This window comes from Lactuca saligna, chromosome 9 (assembly GCF_052625555.1).
Source record: "Lactuca saligna cultivar CGN05327 chromosome 9, ASM5262555v1, whole genome shotgun sequence".
NCBI lineage: Eukaryota > Viridiplantae > Streptophyta > Magnoliopsida > Asterales > Asteraceae > Lactuca > Lactuca saligna.
Window position 1 is genome coordinate 33,615,187 of NC_136425.1, and position 8,764 is coordinate 33,623,950.

The 8,764-nt window shown below is 42.3% G+C and overlaps 1 pseudogene; it reads left to right on the forward strand.

Annotated features, from left to right (window-relative positions):
• The first annotated feature begins 7,055 nt into the window (after positions 1 to 7,055).
• On the forward strand, positions 7,056 to 8,516 carry LOC145014332 (putative receptor-like protein kinase At4g10390 pseudogene; annotated as a pseudogene).
• The last annotated feature ends 248 nt before the right edge of the window (positions 8,517 to 8,764 follow it).

Here is an 8,764-nt window from a genome sequence, read left to right on the forward strand (position 1 = left end):
TAGATCGGTTCGATTGTTATATGATATGAGCTAGAGTATGATACTTATGTGCACTTTTTTGTTTGGTTAGGGGTTGGGTTGAGGCGGTCCTGCTTTGTGTTGTAGGCCAACATACCCGGTGAGCGGTCCGGATAGGCTATAGGCCCTACGAGGCAGTCCAGTCATGTCAAAGGCTCGGGAGCAATCCAGTTAGGCTGAAGGCTCATTATGCATGCTATTTAGTATTTGTTGATATGGTATGCTTATGATTATGGTTATATGACTTTGGTATTTTGGGGGTAACTCACTAAGCTATCGGGTTTACAGTTTTAGTTTATTGTTTCAGGTTCAGCGGATGGCCGCGGGTAGGCGAAGGCATGACCGTACACTTCCTCGATTGACGATTATGAACTATTTTGAAAAAATGTAATAATTGAGTGGTTTCAAATGATTTAAAAAGGTTTAAATTTGCTCGAATTTTATGGGTGTTACAAGTTGGTATTAGAGCTTTGGTTTAAGTGAATTGGATGAACACTCTTGTGAATCCAGTCTCAAATTAAGGAAAGATTTTCAAAATGATTTTAAATGGTTTTCAAAATAAGTAAACGAGGATGTGAAGTGTACGATCAGCCGAAGCCAGTAAGTAGACCCCAAAATACGATACGGTTATTTGATATTGTGATATGTTAGAACAACATGCTAGTACTAGGCTAGGGATCTTCATGTATTGTATGATAGAATTGCCGGAGTACATGATGCATGTTAGCCTAGGGTTTTCCTTATATGAGATTGACATCATTACTGTAGTTACTTGTGCATGCATCACAGTTGTATATATATTCAAGATCTTATAGCATGAGAATGTTTGATCTGGCCTTATGTTCTGTTCTTATTGGTTAGGGCTTAGGTTAGGATTGGATATTCGAAAGTCTATAGGGTCCAGCATTATGTAAGGCTAGCATACACTAGTGCTGCAGGGGTTGGGGGAAGTTTCATGGATGGGTGGGTAGTGAGAGGCCGGGAGGCCAGTTATGAGATATTTAGCATTTCTCTAGGAGCGAGAATTTATCTCTCGATATGTATGTGTGTATTGTAGGGTGTTATGGTGATACTTGAGACAAATATGGGTAGGTGTGGAAGGTAGTATGGGCCCATACTACCGAAAGCACATGACCCATACGCGTATCAAGGAAGTCACAACCCCTAGGGTTTTGGTTGGGAGTCGGTTCCCTATTATGGTATGGGTTATTTGAGACGTCTTGAGACCGGACCCAGGTTAGGATTGGGAGAGGGCAGCCAAGATAGGCAAGCATCTTCAGGGGATCGTGTTAGTGAGATCATCGGGGAGTAGGTGATCAAGATTGTTTGGGGGCAGTTTCTGGAGATGTCGGGTCTATTAAGACCGACATGGTTGAATATTTAGACGAGCGCTATGCAACCATTGTCGAGACAGTTGTCGCGACAATTTTAACAGCTATAACAACGGTAGGGAGAGGAGCTGGTTGAGCTTTCCAGTACTGGGACTTGTTATTTTTGCATATTCTGATGAGCAAAGGACTACAGTTATCTGGGATCAAGAAGATGATATGTACTCGTTATATTTCTGCGGGTTGAGCGGGAGAGGCTAGCATGCGGATTTCTAGATTTGAGGCTTAGGGGTTCTGCTCGAGGTCGGAATGTGCATCACAGGGACACCGGAAAGGAGTGATGGTTATGTTTAGCTGGGGTTTTGCAGCTGGAAGTGGAATGGTTAATTGATGAATTGGATTGTCGTTTTGTAGGGAAAGGATTTTGCCCTATCAGTTTTTTCGAGCTCGAAGGACTGAGCCGGCTTCTAACCCAGGGGCAGGTTGTCTTCCAGCTTGGGGTCAGTTGGTTACAGAGTTTGGTAACATTATTTCAGCACCAGTGAGCACAGGTGGGTCGACGTGGCATAAGTAAGTGTGGAGTCCAGTTTGCCTTGGATCTCTTGTATCGGATGACAAGGATTAACTGTGCGACCTATTGCACTTTTGGGATTATAAATTATGTATTGGGAGTAGTTTTAGCCTGGTTTAGGGCATAGGTTGTTTCAGCTGTTGTAGTTCAGCTATGGATGGTTAAGCTGGCAAATGAGTCAGGGTGCGAACCCTGAAGAGAATGATTCTAGAGCCCGAGAGTGGGAAGTTTATTGGAACACCTTTGGAAAAATGGGTATTACGTGGGAAGTCTGCGGATAGGGTTTCGAGGGATGGTTATTCAACATTGTCAGGACTCAGTGGTCTTAGCAACCATTTGTGATTGACGGACAAAAGCACCAACGGAAAGGGGTTCGTTACCGAGGTATTAGTTGGAACATTTATCTTTTGGCCTTCAGGACATGAGTGTGGGGTCACTCAAGCATTAGTGGATGACGGTTTCTATAGGGTTCAACAAGTTTTCATCTGGTTCTTGGAAGTGTGTGATCAATCGGGATGGGCTAGTAATGGAGCACTAGTGGGAAAGAGTTTGTTATCATTGGATCGTTCGTTAGGAAGTGATAAGGATTGAGAATCCTCCAATTTTCATGTATAATGAAGGCTTAGTCGAATCTAAGTGGGGAAGTGTTACCCCGAGATGCAGAAGTGGGAGAGGTTTTGAAACGGGGATAAGTTTCACAACCTGACAGGGAGAATAGAGGCCCTAATGGTTGCTTGGTTTGAGGGTTGTGTTGATTGGGGGTTTGATAAAACTCCCCAACATAAGAAACACGTCTTATGGGTGCTTGATAGCAGAAGATGGGGAACCATGTGGGAGTTCTAGTCAAGAATTGAGTTCGGTTTGAGTATTTGGTCAAGGGTGTGCTCGACTCTAAGGGTTTTTGGATTGATAGATTGAGGGTTTTGTTAGCTACCAGGGCTCAGCAGTGTAGGCTGAACACTCTGGTGTATTTTTGGTTGATCGGAAGTTGTTATTAGTGGTCGGATGGAGCTCAAAAGGGTCTTGGTGATCTCATCAGTTCGAAGTGTCTCCGAGGTTTCATCTTCTGGGATCGGGTAATACTCCAGTGGGGACTGAGAGTGGATCCGTATGGGCATTTGACAGTTTTGGGAAGGTTTGGGATTAGAATATGCTGTCATTCAGGTTCTAGGAACCGGATGAGATATTTCTCATGATCGTCTATGGTCTTGGATAGGGTTGAGGCGGTCATGCTCTATACAGTAGGCCAAGATACCTGGTGCGGGCCGACTGTAAGTCGTAGGCACGGAGGCTCAAAAGGAATGGTAGGGTTGAGGTGGTAGGCCAACAAACCCTGAGAAGTTCGACTCGGTAGTTGAATTGATTAGACATGTTGGTATTCTAACCCGAAGGGGGGTGATATGGGTTAGATATGAGTGTCGTACTGGTTGACCGATAGTGGTAGGTATGTTGATGATGGTTTGAGTAATTGTGATGTGTCTTGGGTTGTTTCATCCGTGATAGAGCCATAGCGTGTCTGAAGTAAGGAAAAGATGGATCACTAAAGACCAGGTAGGATGTAAGGCTGACGTGGGTCATGTAACGTTTATTATGTTGGCAGGAGTTAGTGGCAGGGCGTGGTACTGTTGTTTATGTGTGTGTTTTGGTTCAATAATCGGTGAGGTGTCCGATGTTCGGGTTGTGGGCTGACAAGTTGGGGCCAAGGACGTTTCGACTTCGCTTGAGAAACATCATATGGTAGCAGGAAGAGTTGAAGTGAGTTTATGACTTGAGATTCATGTGTGATAGTAGTTTTTGTATTGTTATGTTGTTCGTTGATGAGATGAGCATCGATTGGGCCCTTAGAATGGCAGAGGAAGTGAATATCTGTAGGGTCGGAGTGTTGGGAAACTGAAGTGACAACAGTAGTTTTGATCATTCATCGGGGGCATTCCAGTCATGAGCTGAGGGCCAGGGAGGGCATACCAGACTCATACTGTGGATCAGAGGCAATCCAGACCTATGCTGAGGACCACGTAAGGGTGTTCCAGTTATAGGCTGTGGGCATAGAGATTGTGTTGGTTATGACTGTTGTAGGAGTGCATTCAGGTTAGATGTATTGTTGAAGATTCAGGGGAGTTGCACTCAGTTGTGACGAATATGGGGATGGTGGATGAGACGTAAGGATAGATATTTGGATCTCCGGTTATGAGTAGACTCGAGTTATGTTATTGTAGGTTTTCAGGTCGGTGAGCGCCTAGATTATGTGGAAAGGCCTGTGGCCATTCTGGAGAGAGGGGTGAAGGTTCTGAGGGTCAAGGAGGTATGTTTGGTAAGGGTACAGTGGGAGCACCAAAGAGGGTTTGAGTGGGCATGGGAGCCGGAGGCAGAGTTGTGGGAGCACTATCCGAGAATGTTTGCCGCAACAGACTTCGAGAACGAAGTCTAGTTTAAGTGGGGGAGAATTGTAATACCCCTATTCTCGAATACCAATTTATGGTTATAAATTCTAATGAATTCAAGATCTAATCAACGAGTTGGTTGCCTGACTAGTTGTGTATCAATGGGTTTGGGCCATGTGTTTAGGTAACCAACTCACTGAGTCGGAAGAGTGACTCGACGAGTTGGAGCTGGAGGGTGAAACCCTAATTTCTGGGTTTTGGCACCCTATTTAAGGGATCATTAGCCTCCCTTAGTTCCTTTGTAGCCTCTTGAGAGTCCAGAAACCCTAATTCGTGTGTGTGCTCCATATTAGTGTAAATTAGATTGGAAAGAAGACCTTGATGCAAGAAACTTGAAGATCAACAAGTTGGAGGCAAGAACGTTTGTCGGTTAGAAGTCTATCTCCGCTAGCTTCATTTGAGGTATCAATTCATGATCTTGGCCTCATTCCTTTCTAGATCTCTTTGGATGAAGTTAGGGCTTCTTGGCTTGGTTGTGAAGCTATTCTTGGGTATGAGCTCAGATCTGAAGTTGTAACTTTAGATGTGAACTCTCTTTGATTTGTAAGACTATAAAGATATCAGCGTTGGCAAGTATGAACCCCTCCTTAAGTGTAAAACCTTATTTCAAGCTTGGTTTTGGCATTTTGAGTCATTAGAGCCTTGCATGCACGTAAAGTTTGCAACTTTACGTGATATGCATGCCTTAGGAAATTGGATCTGTAGTATGGAGCCTTAGCATGGCTTAAAAAGCATCTGTATGGATGAAGGACTGAAGGGATTCGGTGAGTCGCATGGTAGACTCAGCGAGTCATATGAAGATGGTTATGAACTCAACGGGTTGGCTGAACAACTCAGCGAGTCCGATGAAGATTGCCTTGGGCTCGGCGATTGGCATGATGACTCGGCGATTTGGCAAGTTATACAAGGAACTCAGCGAGTAGCTGAGGGTATTCGACGAGTTGAGGTCAACATGAACTGTTAGCCTTGATAGTTAACTTTGACTTTGAGCAAGGGTTGACCGTTTTGACTTTTAAGGATAATTGGTAATCGGGTATTTATGAATTGGATCTTTGATTGTTATAGGTGTTGGAGTTTGGGGTAGTGTTTCGGGAGCATGATTTTGTGGTTCAATCCGACATTGCAAGGTGAGTTATCCTCATTATATCAACAAGGTCTAAGGCACCAAGGCCGACCCTTTTCTCGGATTGTATACTTGTATTTGTTTGATATGCTTATTGATCTATTAGATCGGCATCCTGGTAAATTATGACGATATTATGTTTGTGAACTGGTTTAGGTCGGTATCCTAGTTAGGATATTTGTTATGCTTTGTGATCTGTTAGATAAGTTTGACTGTTATATATATATATATATATATATATATATATATATATATATATATATATATATATATATATATATACACATACATGTTAGTGTTATACGGTATCTATGTGCACATGATTGTCCTGGTTATAGGATGATGCTATGTTAGTGACCGGTTAGGTCTGTACCCCGGTTATTGGGATGTTGCTACGATTAGTGATCTGTTAGATCGGTTTAACTGTTATATGATATGAGGTAGAGTATGATACTTATGTGCACATGTTTGTTTGGTTGGGGGTTGGGTTTAGGCAGTCCTGCTTTGTGTTGTTGGCCAACATACCCGGTGAGCGGTCCGGATAGGTTGTAGGCCCTGCGAGGCGGTCCAGTCATGTCGAAGGCTCGGGAACGATCCAGTCAGGCTGAAGGCTCATTATGCATGCTTTTTTGTATTTGTTGATATGGTATGATTATGATTATGGTTATATGAGGATGGTATTTTGGGGTTAACTCACTAAGCTTTTGGGCTTACAGTTTCAGTTTATTGTTTCAGGTTCAGCGGATGGCAACGGTCACAAACCCACCCAATCACATTCCTCCCTCAAGTGCACCCTTCTACTTCCACGCAATGTTTTAAAACTCGGGTCAACCCGACCAGTTCAACTGGTTGAACCGTGACCTGGAGTAAAGGATGGGTCATTTGAGAATGGTTTTTTTGTAAAAATATGGACTGAATTGAACCGGTCGGGTTTCCCCTAAATCGTGGTTTGACTGCTTATGTCGAATTGGTTAAAACTGGATTGACCCGTTTTAATAGATCTTGGATAGTTGGATCTAAGTAGTGAACGCCAAAACAACGAGCCGTTTGTGGTTTATTCAATGTTTAAACTTTGTGAACATCAAATTATTGATTTTATATATTTATTCATTATGAAAAAAGTAAAAAAAAAAAAATCGAGTTGATCCAACAATTCAACCGGTTAACTAGTAAACTGATCATCACACCGGATCAACTAAAAATTCGGGTTTTAAAACATTGCTTCTACGGTCACAGTGCACCTCCTACCACACCCTTACTGCCGGGGGGGGGGGGGGGGGGGGGGGGGGCGTGGCGGTTGTTCCTACACACATGGGGCGTGGCGATTGTTCCTACACACATGGCACCTAAGTGCGGCAGTGACCACAACCCCCTCTCCGGTCTAAATCATAATATTATCTTCTCCATTTCAATACTTCTGATTTTTTTTTTCCGTTAAAATCAAGAACAATAAAAACAAAGATCACACCGACAATAATAAAATTGCAATGGCTTTTCACATTGTAGACCGTGGGTCATCTAATCTATTTAACTCCAATTCCACCTTCCTTTTGCCTTCCATTGGGTCCGTACGCACCAACCAAACTCCTTGATCAAGTCCTTACTGACACCACCCTCCTCCCCATCTTTCTTTAAGTACACCTTTTGCTTCTCCTTCAATCTACAATTTCATTCCAGATAAGCAACCTCGATCCATCTATCCTTTAAACTACTGCTTCACTCAAACTCCAATTTGCTCGATTCGATGTTTTTTCTCAAGTTCTTCGGTTGCTTTTCAATCTCCGATAAAGTGGCCGACTGTGCTAGCGAAGATGGTGGTGGATGCTGTACTAGCACCACCGCTGTCAACACCAAAGATACTTGTCGTGTAACTTGTGTGAAGAAGTTTTCATGGGAGGAGATAAGGAAACGGAGCAGGAATTTCTCAAGGGTCATCGGCTCCGGAGGGTTTAGCACCGTGTATCTAGCTAGACTACCGGACTCCGGCTTAACTGCTGTCAAGATCCAATCGGCTTGCACCGAGAGGCTAGCCGGGATTCACGACCAAGAGCTTCGAATCTTGCTCCGACTAAAACACCCGAACATCGTGAAGCTTCTTGGACACTGTGACGATAGAGAAGAAGAGCGTGTTCTCTTGTTTGAGTATGCATCGAATGGTACATTACATGATAAACTTCACGTAAGCAGCAGCGTAACGCTGACATGGAAAGTCAGAAAGTTGATCGCTTTACAGCTTGCTGAAGCTTTAGAATATCTACATGGGATGCATATTATTCATGGAGATATCAAGGCTTCTAATATACTTTTAGATGAACAGCTAAACTGCAAACTTTGCGATTTTGGGTCAGCTAAACTAGGGTTTACTTCCATGGTTTTACCTCCATCATCGACGAAAATGAAGAGAATGATAACGGGGTCGCAAGGTTACATGGATCCACATTATCTTAAAACGGGATTAGTTTCAAAGAAGAACGATGTTTACAGCTACGGAGTTGTACTCCTTGAACTTGTTACGGGGAGAGAAGCATTTAACTTGGAGAAGGGTGAGAAGTTAACGGATGTTATTGGTCCGGTGGTGTGTGGGGTGGTGGGAGTGGAGGAGGTGGTGGATCCACTGCTGAGATACGATGAGAGCTTGGATTTGGAAGAGTTGAGGGCTATGGTTACATTGGCTGAGATGTGTATTGGGAGTTCACCCATGGTTAGACCTTCTGCAAGTGAGATTGTAGTATCCATGAAGAACAATTTTTAATCCATGACTCATTAATTTGTCAAGGATACGACGCTTTCTCATGTAAATTGATTTTTATTTTTCTCCTTCTTGGTAAAAATGATGTTATTGGTTTAATCGAGGTTGTGGCCATACATAAATGTTTTATCAAATTTGCAACTAGGAATTCTTATTTTTGATGGTTCACTAGGTCGTTGAAATGGAAAATTACAAATAATGTAGAAGGTTGTAGATATTTGTTGTTTATTGCTATGAGATGGGATAATGATTTTAAAATGCAATATATTTTTTGATTTTTATATAATTGGTCCTTAAACTTGTTTAACTATATGCATTTAGTCTTTATTACTAGATGTCGAAGGTAAACTGGAAAAAATGACTTAAAATAGTAATATATTTTTATTTTGTACATATTTAATTCTTAATATTTTTTTCACATTTAGTCATTAATATTTCTTTGTTGTTTAATAAATCATTTTTATACACATTCAGTATTTATGAGCTGTTTGTTTAGGTTTTTCTCACAACATCTTACACGGAATAATCATTAAT